Source organism: Camelus ferus, chromosome 7, assembly GCF_009834535.1.
Source record: "Camelus ferus isolate YT-003-E chromosome 7, BCGSAC_Cfer_1.0, whole genome shotgun sequence".
Classification (NCBI taxonomy): Eukaryota; Metazoa; Chordata; class Mammalia; order Artiodactyla; family Camelidae; genus Camelus; species Camelus ferus.
Window position 1 is genome coordinate 82,540,059 of NC_045702.1, and position 19,699 is coordinate 82,559,757.

The following is a 19,699-nucleotide window of genomic DNA, read 5'->3' on the forward strand; positions in this document are numbered from 1 at the left end:
AAATAGCTAATGTAGGGGATGCTGAGCCAGAGAACGGGAAGAAATAAACAAGCCTTGTGAAGAATGCAGCTAGGTCATGGAATAACAGACTGTGGAGAGTCTGTCCTTCCAGTCTCTGTGCAGTTTAATGTAAAACCCAGTTGGAAAGCTAGTCTTGCCCAACAATATTCAGGGAGGTAGGGGCGACTTTCGTCCTTTGGATTTGTAATTACCATGTTTGTTTCGTGTGTTTGCGGTGCAAATACAGGACGGTGACTGGACAAGTGTGAGTGCTCCTAACGGTGCATTACGTAGATGAGGAAAGTGTGCAAGACAGAGGCCAAGAACACCTGTCATGGGGTACCTGCTGGGGTGTCTGTTCCACATCCTTTCTGAACGCACTGTTTGCACACACACAAAAGGGCTGGGGCTGGGGCTGGGGCTGGGGCTGGATATCCCCGGTACACGCGCTGGGTGTTGGAAGGATGGGGCCGGCGGTAACAAGAATCAATATATATTTACGGCGGGGGCGGGGGAGTCGGGTGCGCGGAGGCTGCAGGGCGGGGCAGCGCTAATGAGAGCAAGCCCGGCTTGTGGTTGGTTCGGGAGTCTGGTACCCACGGCGGAGCTGGCAGGGAGGGAGGGGATGCGGGCGGGAGGATAAAGCGATGAAGTGCGCTGCGTTACCGCGCATCAGGCGCGGTTGTTGGAGCAGGAAAACGGTGCGTCTCTGACCCAGTCGGCCCTCTCCTCGCACACACACACTCCAAGTCCCACGCGCTCCGCCGCCGCGGCCGTAGCGGTGGCCGCCGCTGTCCTCCCGCACCCGGAGCGTGGCGAGAGCGGGTGGGCGCGCGGGTTTCCCCCACCACCACCCCCGCCCCGCCAGCAGGTCCCCGGCATCCGGCGCGCCACGCAGGGCACGTGCGCCCCCCGGCTCTAACCTGCGAGCTGATGGGAGCAAGATCTGTGCCCAGGCGGGAGCTGCCAAGGTAAGCGGGCTCCGTGCGGGGACTCTGCCTGCCGCCCCTTCCCCCCCGCCCTCCTCTGGGCGGCTTGCCCGCCGCTCCCGAGGCCCCGTCAGCGCCCTCCCTCCTCGGGGCCGGGGATCCACCCTCCTCCCCACCCTCTTGCTTCTCCCGCGAGGTTCAATTGTCAGCCTGGGGGCGCGCCGCCACCCGGGCCGGGCTGGCATCCCCGGGTGGCGACCCCGGCTAGGTACACCGGGCACATCAGGCCCTCCTGCCGGGCACGGAGGGAAACAAAGAAGCCCCCAAGCGGGTTCGCGGCGCCTCCCCCGTCCCCCGGCGCCCTCCCAGTGGTGAGGAGGTATCAGGGGAGGGGGCGGAGAGACCTACGTAATCCCTCTTCCCGGCCCACACCCACCCCTTGTGAACCAGAGCTCTGGGTTTGAGCTTTGCCTTGGGCTGTGTGCCTTTTAGACAATCGTGTCCCAGGCAGTGCCCAGGGTGAGCGGATCGAGAGCCCGCAGACCCTCACGCGCTCAGGGGGCACTTGGCAGGTGCGGACCTTGCTCCCCTGGGTGGTGGCCTGTGGGGAGGATGCGCGGCGCGGTGCTGCTCCAGCGCCTCCTTGTCCCCGGCCGCTCAGCCCGGCCTGCCACCCGAGTTTTAACGGGAGCAGCCCGTCATGTCGCCTACCGTACTGCGACCTGCATACAGGCGGGGAGGGAGCCGCTGGGAAAAAACGCGTCCGATTCATTTTTGGCTGGAGGTGCGCTTGTTCCTACCCCGTTCCTGGGCCGCGACAATGCAGCAAAATCCGAGGGCTTACACAATGTGGTCCCTCCATCACCCGTTCCTCCAGTGCCTTCTGATCGCTCTGCCTCTTTGATGTCCCGGCCACCTGGCCGATCTGCGGAGTGTGGGTGCGTGGTGTGTCTGTCTGTCATACAGAGGCTGGGCATCATAACTTCTTCCTGACGAATTTCAGCGCGTGGTGGGGGTGGTGGACGGGGGGGGGGGGCAGAGCTGGCAGGGACACAGGCTGCAGAGATGCCCAGCTTCCTGTGGTTCCGAGCGCTGCGCGCCCCAGTCTGCATTGGGTTGACACCAGGTAGCATGTGGGAATTTTCCGAGTTGCTGAAGACACTGTTTGACGCTGCTGTAGTTCCGTGCTTACTTCTCTTGGGATCTGCAGTGGTGCGATTCGCTTCTTGTTTTCATTTTTTCCTCTTTGAAAAGATAAGGCTGTGTTCAGCAGAAATGGATACAGGAAGAACAGCGTAGTTCAAAGACTAAGGGAGGCATCTCCTCTCTTTTCCCGGGATTTAAACGCGATTTAGGAGGGCAGATGCCCTACCCGAAAAGGCCAGCCTGTAAAGACCCCGGCAGTGCCGTGGTCCGAGGCATCTCAAAGCAGGTGGCCAGATCTGCGTTTCTCATCAGCGGACTCGCTCCGGCTGTGGCTATTACGGTAATTCGTTCTAGATCGGGGATTCATTTTGAAAATGTGTGTTTTCCACTAAGAGGGGATTAGAGTCCACATGCCTACCCTCGTATATGCCTGTTTGGTAGAGAAACGGAATGTGGTACAATTCCCCGTTGCCCCCTCCCTCTGTTGGCTACCTCCTCCGGAGTACGCGTTGGAACAACATAGCAGTGTTTTAACTCCTAGACCTACGGGCGTATTGGACTTCAGAGTGTTTCACTTAATAAACCATGTTCTGACTCATTCTGGAATCCCAGTCTAGTGCAAGCTGGCAGCTTTGTGGAATGACAGTTGTTTTTGTCTGGGGTAGTTATTTCATGAAGGCAAATTGCCTAAGTTTGTTCAGATTGTGACATTATTGACTGGGTAAGGAGACCACATCCTGAGCCGGAACAGCCCATCAATATATCAGTACTGAGGGGCTGCAGCTGCTGGATTGTGTGTACGTAGCATCACTCCATTCACACTTCTGGCTTTTAACGATGGATGTTTTAAAAGATCGCTTTCAGCTTTACCTTCTATGGGACTTGCATCAAATATATGACTCTTAACAGAGGAAATGCTAAAAGGCCAGATGTGATCATGGGGAGGCCAGCCTCCCACTGTCTCCTGCCTTATCTGTAAGCTTAGCTGAACTAGCTGATTTCTGTGGTTCCTTCTGGTTCCAATGTGCTAATGGTAGAGAGGGAAGAAAAGTCACTCAGGTTTGCAAGGCTAATTGTAACCCAAAACTCCATGAGCAGACCAAGGACTGATTATAGACTTTATGGTTTATTTTTACACCTGCAATTTTTTTAACCCCAGTGCCTGCATTTTTCCCATAAGTGAAATTAGCCAACAACTCAAACAGGTCATTTTTTCCGTCCACTATAGCAAGAGATTTAGTGTGTGTGTGTTTGGAGGGGGGAGTGGAGACAGAGAAGAATGTTGAATTGATTGGATAACAGATTTTCTCCTGATAGGTGGCTTAATTATTGACTCCAGCAGCATCTTTTGTGGATAACTGAGAATGTAGCTTATTTCCAGGGATTGATTTTGCTTGTTCACTTTCAATGAAAGACTCTGGTTAGCTGTTTAATCCTACGCAGAATTGTCAACAGCGTCCAACTTACTTTCCATGTTAGAACTGGGTATTGTTCATAAAGCTTGTTAGCACTGTTGCCGGCTATAAAAAATAAGGGAATAATTATTCTAAGCAGGCCAGCAAAATGTTTTCATGTGCTTATAGTAATTTTTTTTCAATTTAGGGAGATATTTAGTCATTGATTTATGCTCATCCGCACAATTTTCCACAGTAGTGTGCTCATTTTGTTTTTAAGTTACAATCAAAATAACATCCCGGAATAACAGTTCCTGCCAGGTGTAATGAACAACTCCCTGTCTTGTTTTCCCACAGCCTTTCGTCCCCGCCCCTAAGGCAGCACCTACCATATTGCAGTTACATGAGTTGTGAATGAACCACAGCCCCTGGTCTCACACCTGGTGAGAGCTTGCTGAGGACAAGGGCATGGCTAAATTCATCTCATGTCCCTGGCACCTCCAACTCTGCCTGGAACGTGGTATGTTCTCAGGAATGTCGACTGAGTGGATTTCAAGCCAGAAAAAAATGCCCTCTACTTGTTTAGGCAGGAGGGAGGTGGGACTTGTTCATTTCGTGAGTCAGACGGGCGAATCAGAGAGGTTACGTAAGATGCTGAAGGGAACCAGTGAGCCGGGACTCAAATCCAGGCAGAGAGAGGCTCTACCCCACCCTCAGTAAAAAGCCATGTAGACTGCAAGTTCAGATGCTCAGGTTGGGGTTGTTTATTTTTCACTTGAATGACCTGGATTGCCCATTTTGACACAATCCCTAGCTGATAACTGCTCTGTTCTTGCTATGGCCTTAGAAGGAAACGTGTCCAGCCTGAGCACTCTTCTTGAACCTGCACTTGGACAGAAAGACTGGGCATCCGTCAGCCCACCTCCTCTCCACGTCTTGGTCCCACCACTTGGAGTTTGTTAGGATGGTGGACTCATGCAGGGAAAGCCACTGACTGACCCATTATTTGTTCAAATCACACTGAACCACCATCAGCTAAGCTTCTGACACAAGCCAGCAGTTACCCCACAGACAACCCCTGTTCCCGGCCAGCCCACCCTGATGTAATCTTCCAAGAGAGAGACCCCTGCCTCTCTCCAATCCTTCTTCCTTTCCATCCTGGAAAACAGGACCGGTTATGGTTAGGAAACGGGGAAACCTAGCGCCACATGCAACTTCTATAATCCACTCCTGGGCATGTTGACTGTTCGTGTCCTTTTAGAGAAAACAGTGTGAAATGTTCAGGGTTTTTTTTTTTTTTTTTTTTTTATCAAGTTGCTTTTCCTCTCTGAGGTTTAGTTTCTTCTTCTTGAAAAGTAGGGAGTTGAATCAGGTCATTCCAAAGGTCACTTCTGATGCCATGATTCTGTGATGGTTTTTCTTGGTTTATTCAGTTGTTCCAGTTGGAGGGTGAAAAATATTAGGGAGAATTTAACTTTGCAGTACAGAGAGTAGAAATGCTTAAAGCCTTGTATGTCAGCCTCTGGGTTATCCAATAATTCCTTTGAGCTCTCTGTTAACACTTCTCTATAAATATAATAATTCTTTCTTATTTGTAAAACTGGATTTAGCATTAAAGGAAAAGGTTTGTGGTAGTTCTGGATCTCAGTGAGGAGGGCAGTGGAGAAAAAACACAGGACCTTTAACTCCCGTTTCAAATGTTTACTAGAGTTTTAGGATTTGGTGGTCAAGGTTCCAAGGTAAAGCATTTTTATTCTTTCCACAGAGTGGGTCTCACAGCTGAGTAACTCTTGCTGTCAAAAGTGCTCCCTGAAATTCATCCAACAATGTCCCTTTCCATTTCTGTCTGCTGTTTTTTTTTTTTTTTAACCTCTTTAAGTCCACCGTCATGTGTGTAAAACATATATCTCTAGTAGCACTGCCCACCTACCTCCACCAAATGCAGGTGTCTGAGCCTCCTAACCTTCCTCCTTGTCTTGGCTTCTTCCTTTTTCATGAGCATTGCTTCTCAGGTCAAGGTATGAGGAGGGATAGAGGCAGACCGGCTTCTCTGATGATTCTGTTTTGATGAGTAGGTGTGTATTCCTCACGGATTTTCTGACCACCGGGCATTTGGGTCTTAAAGCCTCCTTCTATACTTCAGGAAACAAAGCACTGGATAGGTGATTTATGTATCTCATACCATAATGCTTGGATGTGTGGGTATTGGTAAGTGGCTGTCGTGTTCTGGGACATGAGCACAGTAGGGAACACGATAAGTAGTCGGTGCAGGGTGACGACAATGTCACGGCTTATTGGCAAGCCAGCACAAGGACCACTAAGCTCCCAGGTCGCTGGAGAAAACATCTGGATTTCCATAGCAACAAGTGATGTGCGCTCTTTGCATGATGAGTTTGGAACCCACACCTTTCGTGATTTATTGGCCCAAAGCATGATGCACACGGAGGACTGAAGAATGAGGATGTGTTGTACAGACGGGCTATTCTGGTGTTATCAGTCATCGATTGCATTGCAGTATTTTGGGGGAGAATTCAGGGGATGGAACTTAAAACCAGTATTGGGGGTGGGGGGGAGGTGGGGAGAGCTGGATAAGTATGCCATCTGTGCCCATGATGACGAATGCTAGCATGGAGACTTCATTCGGGGTCCCTTTTATATATTTAGTAGAGCAGATTTTCCCTTTCACACTTGCTAGATCTATTTGTATTGCACAGATGTCAGGGAAATATCATGCGTGTGAAAGAAAAATAGAAAAAAAAAAAAAAAAGACCAAAATCCACATCCATGGCCAGGGATTGTAATTCCACCACTTTGTCCTCAAATTGACACCCATTTATTTAACCTGCACAAATGTTTCCCTGCTTTTGCTTTTGGGGTTTCAGCCACAGCAGTTTGAGAAACAGAAATCACACTCCTACACATTATTGAAATTCAGAAAGTCCGGTTACGGGGTAGGGGGAAGACGGGGAGACTAGAAGTAAGGAAGTACCAGAGCTGACGGACTCCACCAGCCATTTATCATCTTGCTTCCTGTAATACACTGACCAGCTGAAAAACACCAGGACAGAGTCAATAGGTCTTCATCCTGAAAAGGACTTCTCTTTTTCTTTACTGTTATTTCTAACCCCTTTTTCCATCAAAACGTAAATTGACTTAATTAACAAATTTTTCTATTTTGATCACAAGTCGTTTTTGTGGCAGTGAGTTTTCTGAAGTTGGGGAAAAAAAAGTAGTTGATGGTTTTTGCTGGCATTATTGCCCCTCCCCCCGACCTCCTTGGTGTCACCTCTGTCCAGGACCAGGGACAGCACCTGCAGGTAAAGGGGCCGGTGGTAACGAAAGAGTTGGCACCCAAGTGCACTGTAATGTATTACATTTCACAGGTCCCTCCCCTGACTCCACATCCCCCACCATCTCTTTTCTGTTTCTTCATAGAGAACACGCCTCAAAAAAGCTGTCTTACACTGGCTTTCTCCACTCTCTCCAACTCAGCCTGTAAAGACACATTTTAATGTGTGATGTTTGATTCAGACAAATAATACGTTTAACACGTGTGCAAATTATGAAGCGAAACAACAAAATACCCACCATACAGCCTGAGACCGGAGCACCGTCAGTTACTTGGACGCTTGGAGTTCTTGACTTCTCTCTCCTTCTGCCTCTCCCGACAGCACCCCACCCAGGCTCTGGTCCCCACCTGTCCCTTCCACTGCTCCCATGAAGGTCGCCAGTGCTCTCTGCCCCGTGGATATATGTTTAAAGACTGAATGCAGTTTATAGCTGGATGGCATCTTAAATGTCTAACATCATTGTTATATAAATGCATCTGGTTGTAAATTAGCAGACCCACAGACTGGAGAGGCTTTCCTGAGGTCACACAGGGATCTCAAGGCAGGAAACCTGTCTTCTGCCATGAATAGCATCAGAGCTGAAGGAAGAATGCCCATTATCCTTTCCCAGGGTGATGCTCACCAGGGTGGCTTCCTTACCGATACTGTCTGAGGGATTTCCATCTTCAGAAGAACGTTTAACTTTTCAGCTCTTCTGAAAGCAGCAGTACAGTAGAAACTGCAGAATTTCAAAGGACTCAGAAACTCTGCGGTAGGAGACAACATGTATATGTTCCCACACTGGTTCTCCTTGTGCTCATGCGCTCCATTCTTTCTGCAAATGCCAGTGTCTGAGCGGATCTGGACCCTTGGCTTTGGTGAATTACGCTTGGAGATCTTACATTAAACCCGGTGTCTACTTGAAACAAGGAGGTGGTCAGTGTGTCTCAGAACCTCTGTGGTGGTAGAAATCATGGGCAGTGAATTCATCCGGGTTTTAATTAGCCATGCTGCTCTCCATCTTTACTAAACTTTCAATAGCAACCTAGCACAGTTTTTGATATTTCCCACAGGAACTTTGCAAGCATTTGCCACCCTTTTGTTGCAAGCAAGTAAAATTTATCTCTCTTAGAAACATACATTCAGATCGTGGTGTGACATGCTTGAGAAAAATAGTCAGAAGTCACAAATTGTTATTTTCATCCTTTTCCCAGGAGAGAGGGAAATATCACCATATGTGTAACGAATTTTAAGGAGCCTTCAGGCTTCTAACGAGAAATTTGACCAAGGAACTGTTGGACCACAAACCAAAACAAAAATGCATCATATTTATGTATACACACACATATATATGCAAATATGTAGAAATATATGGAAGATATATAAATATATGTATATTTATGTTTTTAAATCCTCACTAATTATTTTCAAGTATTTTTCAATTACTTATTTACTCAGAAGACATTTCTTGAATGGCCAAGTATTATGTGACAAGTATTTATGTTGTGTGGATTTTTCCATCCAGACAAAAATCTGCTTACAGTTTAAGGTGAAAATGTGCAAAAGTCAAGGCAGAATTAAATGCCTGCAGTGGAGTTTGAGAAGGCATTGGAGAAAGTTGTGTCATCTAAGAGCGACTTCTATGTTTCACACTATTAATGGAGCATGTACAGATGCTGGGCTGGGAACTGGGTTACCATGGTGAATAGAGAGGCAGCCACATTCTTAGAGTGAAGTCCTCAAATTTACAATATTGCTTCCTGGTCATTAAACAGATAGCACCCTTGTCAGGGACGTAGACCTTAATATGATATTCTTCAATTAAAAACAAAGCATAAATACAAAAGAGAAATAGACTCACAGACATAGAATATAAGCTTGTGGTTGCCAAGGGGGCGGGGGATGGGAAGAGATAGACTGGGATTTCAAAAATGTAGAATAGATAAACAAGATTATACTGTATAGCACAGGGAAATATACACAAGATCTTACTGGTAGCTCACAGAGGAAAAAAATGTGACAATGAATATATATATGTTCATGTATAATTGAAAAATTGTGCTCTACACTGGAATTTGACACAACATTGTAAAATGATTCTAAATCAATAAAAAAAAGTTAAAAAAGAAAAAACTTAAATTTACCAAAATTGAAAGCTCCTGTCATTGATCTTGGGAACCTTAGGGCCATGGCACTGAGTCTGTCATCTGAGAGCCCACTCCTCTAAGAGCACGCTCCCTCATGACTTGACGCTTTGCCACACATTTTCTTTTTCCCAGTGATCCAGAGAATCTTCTAGAACAAGAAGCACATTTTCACCTAAATATTCCATATGGACCTTCATGATCAGCTGTGTCCAAGGACATTCTGTAGCTCAGACTCGCCACCATCTCAGGACCCACAGGCTCCCAGGACCAGGTGAAGTGAATGGTCTGGCTTGGGGTACCAGGGGATGCAGGTGGACGAGGCCTGGGGTGGCTGGAGTTCACAGACTCTGCAGGACATGGGGCCCCAGCCCACTTGCTTGTCTTATGCTGTGAGATAGTGAAACCACAGCTCTTCAAACTCAGTTGGATGGTGGTGGGGTGGGAGGGGGGCTGGCCAGAAGACCAAAGGCCAGGCCCTCCTCTCCAGAGGTCTGCGCCTTGCTCCAGGTGAAATGGCATGGATCACGTTAACCTAGCATATTTTTCAGTTTCTGGAAGAAAGCACTGAATGACCTATTTCTGCAAGACAAAGTTGAGGGTTTATTGCAAAAGAACTAAAACAAATCTAAACCCACGTTGTATCCGTAGGTGTAGGAACGATTGGGGAGGGTAGGAATCGGATGGAAGAAGTGTTGAGCTCACCGTAGCTCCGTGGTCCTGACCCCTGCCTTTTTCATGTCTTCATTTGTCTCTCCTGAATAATGTAATGGATGCTCTCTGTTTATAGCAACGTTAATCTTTGGGGCAGGGATTTTTTTCTTAACAGTTAGAAATCTCGCCTTTGAAATTTCATTTTCGAGGCAAGAGAGAGTGAGTGGCTTGTTCTTATACTTTAGCACATTTTTGTGTGAATTTGCAAATGGCTTTTGAAGGGATCCAGATATTTTATTTTGCAAATCAATTTTTTTTCCAAGTGCTATTAGCAGGTGGAACCCATGACTCCAGGCATTTTTCAGGCAATGAGCTCAGTGAATTTGAAAATTAGCTAAGCCATTTATAGATTCATAGAATGCGGGCTGGAGCAACTCAAGTCATGCCCATCGAATCCCCTAGAAGTCCACGTGATGAAACAGCCATCTCCCAGGGTCACAGAACTTGCATTTGTTAAACCTGGGATGAGAAGCTGTCTCTGGGCCCCTGGCCCAGTGCTCTGCAGCATCCTTCGCTAGCCCATTTAGATCAGGGAAAGAAACTTAGATATCTTCAGGGTCCACGTAAATGTGGGTTTCAGGGTTGGGGGATGGGCAGAGGGACCGTGAACTAGGACCTCGTGCTGGGCACTACTTATTTGCTTGCTTCACGCCGGTTGTTGGTATGTGGGATCATGACCCAATGTTGCCAGTTCTTCTGATTTCTCTAAGAAAACCAAAAGACTGGATATTTAAGAGAAATTTTTATGATTTTAAGATTTTTTTTTTTTTAACTAATTCAATTTAATGATCTGACAGTACTTAGGGGGCCCAACCGGGTGTAACTAGAAATCTTCAGTTTGCAACTTCTGTTCTAGAAAAACTGTGCTTTGAGGATTTCTAGGATGCAAACAAAAGACCACGCGCACGGCTTCATTTAACTAAAATCTGAAAGGTGGCAGGGGGACTTGCTCCAAGAACTAGTGGGCAGAGGATTTTGACTCATAATGAGTCAGATAATGAGTATTATCTGTTACTCAGAATTATTTAAGAGGAGTGAGGCGTTATTGTGTCAGTGAGCCACTGAACAGAGGTCACTGGGCCCTCTTGGGATGCTGTGTGGAGGCCTCGGGTACTGGCACTTTCCGTGAGCTCTTTGGTGATAAGCTCCAAAGTTGCTCTCTCACTGGTTTTGCTGTCGTCCTGGGAGCCTCCCACGGCCTCAACATGCCTTGGGAAAAGGGCCAAAAGCTTTCAGGGCTAAACAGTGAGATAAAAGTTATGCACGTATAGTTTGCTCTCGCTCTTTCTTTTTTGAATAAAATCCCATCAGCTTGATTCCTCCTTCTACCAAGGATGACTTCTTCTCTTCCGCCATCATTGCTCTGTCCTCTCTTGTCCATAAAGCTTGGTGCATGCGTTCTTCACCTTCTACATCTTCACCTGCCACTAAGACAATTCTTCTTTTCTTGATTTTTTTCTACATGACCTTACATTTTAAGATTTTTTAAAAATACAGCGTGTTTATATCATTATCTAGACAATGGTCTGCCAACTAGGGCTGGCTTGCCTCCTGTTTTTGTACAGTTAGAACACAGTCCCACCCATCACTTGCGTGTTTCCATGCAGAGCTGAATAGCGAAGACGAAGACCACAAGGCCTGCAAAGCCTAAAATATTTACCAACAGGCCCTTTAAGGAACAGATTACTGACCCCTGGTCTATATAAAAATAATTACACCAGGTAGATAACTTGAAAATTAAAAAATGTACAAAGGCTAAAATAACAACCACCTGGAAGGCAATGACCAGATGTAAGAACCATTGGCTTTTTAATGTATTTCCTCTAAGCACAGATACGTTATAAAAATGAAGTCACACCATGAGCACGATTTTGTGTCCATTTAACAACAGATGCATTTTCTTGTCATGCAATTTCTAATACTACATTTCTACGTTATTTTAATTGGCTATATAGTGATCTATATTAATAGTCCCTGTATATGTATAAATCTATTATGCAATGAGTCTTTATTGTGGCGTTTGCTGAATATTTTACATATAAAATTTTATTTAATCCTTGTAAGTGTTTATGTGGGAAGTACTGTTAACTGCATTTTACAAATGAGACCTGAGTGTTTCTGTAACTTGGCCAACTCACATAGCTAGGCTGTCCGACAACTGACTCTGTATTTTCAGCCATTCAAATATTACTGGGCGTTGAAGTTAAATTTATCTTTTGTTTTTGTTTAGGTAGGTGGGCGCATATTAGAAATATTGCACTGATGGAATTGAATGTACATAAACCATTAACTGCATTTTGCATGATTTCCGTGGAAATGATTCCCCAAAGCAGAACTGATGAATCTAAAAGGACACTGAGGTTTCCTCAGACACACCGAAGAGTTGCTTTTCAGAAAAGTTGTAACAGGACATAATACCACATACCAACCATCTGTGAGGGTGCCGATCTCCCGATACTGGGTACCAAGTACCATGATTTATCCATTCTGGTTTTGCTCTTTTGCCAGGGAGGAGGGACTCAGGAGACTGACTCTTTGCAGGTAGTCGTGGCCAGGTGCCTCCTCTGAGAGCGATTTCTGGGAAAGATGTTTTCTGGATAAAAACGGACAGGCTCGGCTGGCATAAGTCATTTGCCCTTTGCCCTTCCACTTCATCCAGACGTCTTGTGACTAAGGGTGGGAAGCTGCAGGCTGGGAATGGCTGGCAAGCAAAAGGAAAGGTAGCCTGGGCTCCTGTGGGTACTGCATGGTAAAAAGACCCTGTTTTAGTGCGGCTTCTGTTGCTGGGGGACAGACGCAATCCTGTCCATTTCCAGTGAAGGGACAAAGGGAAAATGAGGCTGTTTCTGCAAATTCTTTCCGCCTATATTTTGCCAACACCCCCTCTCCTGGTAAGGTCTTGGTGTTTCTCTTCCCAATTTTTATTCACTCTTTGTCAATTATTATAGATATTAGCTCTAATGTATTTGATGTGGTTGGAATGTGTCTTTTAATTTTATTTATGATGACCTGTTGGTTAAGGTGGTGATCTTCAGATGTCTCCATCGAAAGGTACAATTTGTCTTCACAATTAGTAAAAGGGACAAATTTTTAGTCCCCAGTAACCTTTCACTTAATCGTTTTATCATCCATTGTCTCCTTCCTTGAATCTGTTATCACATTGGGGACTGCAAATCCGTAAATCTCCAATGATCTAATTCCTTCCACGTTTCCTAGCTTGCTTTCTTCTGTGAAAAAGGGCTTTCCCTTTATTTCTGCTGTCTTCTTTTGGGAGGGGAGGAATTGCTGTGTCCTCATAGATTTTTTATTTGCTCAGTGTGATATAATCAATTATAATCATGATTCTTTTAGAGGCTCAAATTAACCCAGTTTTAGCCAGTGGGAGCTTTTATGTTGTCTCCAACACAAGACATTGAATGTTTACATGTCTTTGTAATTTTCTGCCCTTCCTTCCCTCCATCCCTTCTTTCCTTTCTCCCTCTGTGGTTGGGAGTGGGATGTGTTTATGACACTGGCTAAACCCAGAACAATATTAAGTAATAGTGGTAAAAAGAGGTCTTATCTTGCCCTTGTCCTTAATTACATTTGATTTAGTTTTCCACTATTAAATGGTACAGGTTGTTTATTTCAGTTAAAAAAAAAAAGTTAGTGTTACTCTGTTCCTAGTTTAGAATCATGTTGTAAACATTGGATTCAAGGGGGAATTCACTGAATTAACTAGTGTGTTTCCTCCTTTGACCTGATGAAACGATCAATTATATTCATTGGTTTCCTAGTCTTTCCTTGTCTTCAAATATATTCAACTTGAGCACTGTTTCTTATTTTCTGAATTCTGTGCTGATTCAATATGCTTAGTTTTATGTATACATACAAGTAATAAATATATTTAGTGTATTGTATATAAAACTAAGTATAAACTATATATATACATAAATGAAGGAGATTCGTTTACATCTTTATTATACTATGTATTTGAAATTTATAAAAATGAATCAGGAATCTGTTGTTTTAAATCTCCTAAAAAATGATTATGATGTCAGGATTATTATTACCTGGAATTCAGAAAGCCTTTGTCTGCAAAATCTCTTTGAGCCTTCGGCCTTTTATAGGATCACTCTGATAAATTAATTCATTCATCTCATGGTTATTGGACTATTTAGTGTTTCTACTTCTACTTGAGGCAAATAAATTATTTTCTCAGAAAATTATCTATTTGCCTAAATTCAAATTGTTGATGATTATTCTTTTGTAAATTTTATGTTGCCTCCCAATATGTGGTCTTAGTTCCTTTGGGTTTTTTTTAAGTTTATATTTTTCCCTCCTTCCTTTCCTTCCTGTCTTACCTCCTCTCCCACTTCCCCTCTCTCCCTCTGTTCCTCCCTCTCTTTTAAAAAAAATAAGATTGATTAGACATTTGCCTTTTTGATTGTGTTTTTTTTTTAACCCAGGAACTAGTGCTGGCATTTATTTTTTTTAGCACTTTCTTTACAGCTAATGTTTTCATCTGTGTCTATTTTTAATAATACATACTCTGTGAGTCTCTTTTGCTTTTCTCTTTATGCTGTCTTGGATAACAAGCTAATTTATTTATTTCCACCTTGCCATGTTAGTAATTCTAAACCAGTCTTCTTCTCCTGCTGAGCCCAGATTTGCCCTAAGAGTTGGAGTCGCACACTGTCACATGGAGGATGGACCGCACTGCTGTGTCTGTCTCTGGAAGGTGCAATTGGCTATAAGACCTTTCAAATAAGTTCAAGTCTACCCAAATCAAGGTCTGTTATAGCCAAGTTTCCCATTCTTAAATGCTAAGAATAAATTTATTCTTAAATAAAGGAAATGAGTTTATCATTCATAGATTTGAGAGGCAGATCTATGTTTAAGCAAGCTTTTAAGTGGCTGTTTTCTGAATCTTTTGATTTCTGGGGGCTAATTTTCCTACTTTCATAAATAGTATTTGGACTATCACTACCATTTTTGTGCAATAACTTTTCCCATAAGACTCTTGAGATATTATTTTATAGTCCTCTACTTTTGGAGATCATGGAGAGGTTTGAGGATAGCCTAAATTTAAATCCTTTGTAGATAATCTGGGTTTTTTCCTGCTTGGATACTTTTAGGATTCAAAAAAAATGGAATTAGAGCATTTTGCTGAGATAGCTAGGAATATAGGTTTTGTTGCTCTTGCTGTTTTCACTGGACTTTCCTGGAAGGATGATGAAATCTTCTGATTTGCATCAGAGGAAATCAGCATCTGTATATATTTTTGTGACTTGGCTCTGCTCCTTTGTCATTTCTCTCAGGAATTTTGTTATGCTGCTAGTTAGCAACCAATATCTCCTCTCTCCTTTTCCCTTACTCATAGAACTCTGATTCAATTTTGGAATGGTCCTCAGGTTAAAAACTCTATTTCCCAGTCTTCTTTGCAGGTAGAGGTAGTCATACGACATTCTTGAGTCCAGTGAGATATATTTGGAAGTCATTGGGTGAGGGCTTCTGGGGAAGCTCTTAAGGGGAGCTAGCTCATCTGGCATGTTGCATTTGTTCTTACTCTTCCTCCATATTCAATCTGGAATATAGGTATGATGGCTGGAATACCAGCAGCCATTTTGTATGCTGGGGAAGAGAGCCACACAGTTAAGATGGTGGAGCAAGGGCTACACACAGTCTGGGTCTCTGGTGGAGCAGCTTCTCTACCATCCCAGATCTGTCATTTCTGGACTTCCTGTCACAGGAGAGAAAAATAAGCTTGTCTCTTGGCTAAGCCACTGTTAGTGGCTTGTTTTGGTCTGTGTCTTTGAACAAAATCCTTCTCTGATGAACAAATAACTCTCTCCTAAAGGTAAACTATCTGTTAAAATTACTGTCTTTTCATGCATTGCTTTTTCTTTTAACCCTTTCTTTTGTCTTCTTAGAGAGCTGTTTATTTCTCTTCTAAATCTCAAATTTGCATTTCTACTCCAGAGCAGACTTTATTTCTATTACTGCCTTTTAGTTTTTCTTGCTATATTTTTGTTGTTGTTTCAACTTGCATTTCATCCAGTTTCTTTTCATCTCTGAATTTAAGTTTCTTCTAAAATTAAGTTTCTCAAGTTCTTTTTTACCTCGTCTCTCATTTGGTTTCACAAGTCCTTTCATGCATTTATGACATTGATTTGGAATGCAAAATACAGCTTTGACTTTTATTTGCTATAGCTCCTCTCAAAATATGCTTTTCCCTGAATCTTTAGAGTTGTATTCCCCTTATCTACCTGTTACACTTTTTTTTTCAGTTTATTAACCTTTGGACACTAGAACCATCAGGGCTGATGTTTACCAGGTGACTCTGGACACATGTTCCTGTCTGTGGTCCTCAGTTCTATGTGAGTTCTGCCCAAATCAGAGGAGTCCCAATGTTAACTAGAAGGATGCTGAGATACCTCACTCCAGCCAGATTTTGGTGCCCCCTTGGCTTATCTAATGTGGCTTACTTTGAATAAGTAGCTTTCCAGGGGAGCTGTGTGCAATTCTCTGGTTACTGGCATGGCAATTAGTTCCTGGATAACAGTATCAAGGGTCCATTCTCAGGGCTTGTCCTCCCCCTTCCCAAGTTAGGCTCATTCCCGTCCCAGGGCAGAGACTTGGTGATGTTAATCCTGCAACCAGATGAGGCTGGTATCAAACTTAAGTTCAGCTGCTCGCTGCTCAAAGGGCAATACTGGAGAGATAAGTGTTGATGAAAATGGAAAAGTTGCTTTATTCAGGAGGCCAGGAACCTGGGAAGATGGTGGACTCATGTCCTAAGACCATCTCCCAGTTGTTGGGGAGGACCCAAAGGTTCTAAAGGCAGTGTGAGGGAGGGGATGCAGGGGATATGTGCAGCTCATGCTCAATTCTCAGGTCAGTTGGCATTAAAGTGAAGTTTCGAGTTACATCCATCTTCTAGTTTCAACTGGCCTGGGGTCTATGTGCTTGTGGTCAGCAGTTTTTACCTGGTGGGGGTCTGCTTTCTATACAAACAACTTAGGAATGTGTGTCAGAATTCTGTCTACATCTTTCAGGGAACTGGGAGTTCGGTGACTCTGCTATGTGGCTGGTTTTATAGTCTTAATTGTTACCAGTTTGCTGGCCCAACGGCTATTCTTTGTTTCTACATCTTCACATTTCCTAGTCATTCACTCTTGAGCCAGCCTTTTGAGACTCAGGGGAGACAGGGGAGATGAAAGCTTTTCTACAAATAAGAGGCAAGTGGAAACATGGGGGTATCTGTCCTGGGAATGCTCCATAGCATCCTGCTTGGTTACATTTCTTTGCAGAAGAACTGTTGTCTTCTCCCTTTGATCCGTGGTATCAGGTTCAGAGACCTTCCATCGTTGAACTCCACTCATCCACCCAAGACAGTTCTCACTGCTCTCCAAAATGGATATTCACCTCATTAGTATCTTCCACACATCCATTCTCTACTCATCCTCAACTCTTAGATTGCATTTATGATGCTTTTACCTGCTTGAAATGCTTTCTGCATTCTTTATTACCAGGTTAGATCTTACTTGCCTGATGATGCTTCCTCAGCTGGGTTGAAATAGAGGGAGGCACCCTCATCTCTCAACAGGTGTAGAAAGAGAGCACTGAGGAGGAGAGCCAAGAAAGACAGATGACCTGAAGAAGCAATCCGTCCTGTGCTGGAGGAGCCAGGCACGTTTTCTGGCTGCGTGTGGCTCTTGTTTCATTTCTGAAATTGGGTGATAGTTGGAAGCCCCCACCCTCTCCCCTGTTTTCTTCAAAGTCGCCCCCAGAAGAGATCACTATTTTGCAGTCCAGCCCATCCACGCTGCAGCTAAGCGATGTTTCTTCCAGGGAGCTGAAAATACTGGTCAGCATTATCAATTCCCAGGGCTGTGCTTTCAAAGGACCATTACCTTCAATAGCAGTCCTTGCTCACCTCTGTTTTGATGGAGGCCAAATCTAGCTCAGGATTTTCCTGACCTAAGTCTGATCCCACTGAGATTTCAAGGCATTTTATCTGAGAAATCCTCTTATCGTTTCAAGTTTAATATGTCTAAAGCCAAATTTATGACTTCTCCTGGTAATGACATTGTAATTCTCCTAACCCTTAAAACTTGACCCATGTCCAAGTTAACATGTTGGAGTTAAGCTCCAGACACAGGAAGTATCACCTTTTAAATACCATCGAGATTGTTCCAGAATTCCACTTTCCATCCTTTCCATTTTCACTGTTGTCACTATTGTGCGAGATTTATTTAATTCACATCCTGAATCACCAGTGGAGGATTTCTGCTCATCTCCTTCCTCACATCTCTTCTCCCCTCCCTTTCAATAGGCAGATTAATTTCAGGTTGATCTTCTTTTAGGCAGAACCTCAGTGATGCTACTGATTTGCTGAGGACCTGCTGTCTCTCCTCCCTTTGATCTGTGATCTCAGGTTCAGGGACCTTTCATAGTTGAGTTCCCCTCATCCACTCAGTGTTACTTCCCTCTGCTCTCTGAAACAGATACTCACCTCATTAGTCTATCCCACACATCCATCCTATGCTCATCTTCAGCTCTTAGATTTTACTTATTTTTTTTTTCCTAGTGGGCTGCTTTCTCTATTCTTTATCACCAAGTTAGATCTTACCCCTTCCCAAAGACCCAGATCAAATCCAGTTGTCAGATTGGACTGCCACTTTTTTTTTTTAATGATTCTGGTCATTATAAACTGAATAAGAGAGACATACACATTTTGAAATTATTTCAATGAATTTGTATGTAACTCCTTTCACATCACTCTCACTCCAGTATCTTATTTGTGCTAGTCTGCTAAAGAATGTGCAATAAGTAGAGCTTTTTTTCCCTCTAGCTGTAAGTCAGAATAATAACCATCTGACTTTGAGAGGTAATGTAAGAAGATGTTATCCTCCTCTGCAGTTGAAATTGTGCTGCTCAGTTTGGCATAACCCAGTGGTACAGGGACTATTGGAATTCAGGGTGAAGACACCATTTTATGCCTTATACTTTCTTGGCATATGTGGTCAATGATTTAATCTTTGCTGAAGATTCTATATCTATTGAAAGCACAAGTTTCTGTTTTGTTTTTGTTTCTGGGGGTTTTGTTTGTTTAGTTGTGTTTTGTCATTGTTCTTATTTTTGTTTGCTTGTTTTTCAGGGGGTGGTTTGGTTCCTAAAGCACAGGTTGCTCTTCTAACACTGCCAGTAAACTAATCATGAAGCCCCAGATGACTTTTCTTCTGGAAAGCAGGAATTTAGGGTCGCTCTGGCAGAGTTCATGTGTCATGCCCTTTCCCCTACAATTCCTGTTCCTGAATTGCTGTTATAAAAGGCCTAACTTTTCTGTCTGCATAGGTACCTGCCTGCAGGATATAGTTACCATCCCCAGAGAAGCATTATCTTCCTGATCTATGTCTGCAACAGTTTCTTTTAAATAAATTGGACAATTAGGACAGTGGTCTGTGCCTTCGTAAAAGACTGTCCTCTCTCTTAGACCAAGTGACCTTTGTTAGGACAGCATTTTCCAAAGAGCTTCCCGTAAGACTGCTTTAGGATGAAGATAGAGTATGTTCATGGGGAAAAGATGGGTGGACTTCCAAGGTCAATAAAAGGCAGCATGAACAAAAAGAAACAGGTTTTTTTGTGCTGCAGGACTTCTCAGTGCTTTTGGTAGACTGTCAGAGGCACGGTGGGGCCCTGCCCTGAGCAGCTCTGATGTGAACTGTGCCTCTGGGGGGGGGGGGGTCCAGTGATGTGACTCCCAAGGGGACTAGAGCAGTATTCCAGAGGCATCTGGCATGGGGCTCTTTTTTCTTCAAAGAATATCTTTCAGAAATAGTGTTTAATGGGAAACACCATGTCAGACCTCAGCCTGGGCTGTTGTAAAGGCTATCATCAAGGGAAAATGGGAGCTTTGCTGGAGTTTAGCTGCTAGTTTGGCTCAGAAGTGCTCAAAGACTCTTTTTATAGTGTAAGTGTGTTGCAGATGCCATGCTAGTCCTTTGGGGAGTCCATTTTGAGTTTATCTTTGCATGTGGTGTGAAAGAGTATCCTAAATT

At 44.1% G+C, this 19,699-nt stretch overlaps 1 protein-coding gene across 1 annotated transcript in view; it reads left to right on the forward strand.

The window, feature by feature from the left end:
- The first annotated feature begins 781 nt into the window (after window positions 1–781).
- The window catches only part of HECW1 (HECT, C2 and WW domain containing E3 ubiquitin protein ligase 1), a 323,530-nt gene continuing 304,612 nt past the window's right edge, over window positions 782–19,699 (forward strand). Inside the window, exon 1 of the mRNA XM_032484276.1 lies at window positions 782–971. The gene's annotated coding sequence lies outside the window, so the exon portion shown is untranslated. The remainder of the gene's footprint in view (window positions 972–19,699) is intronic.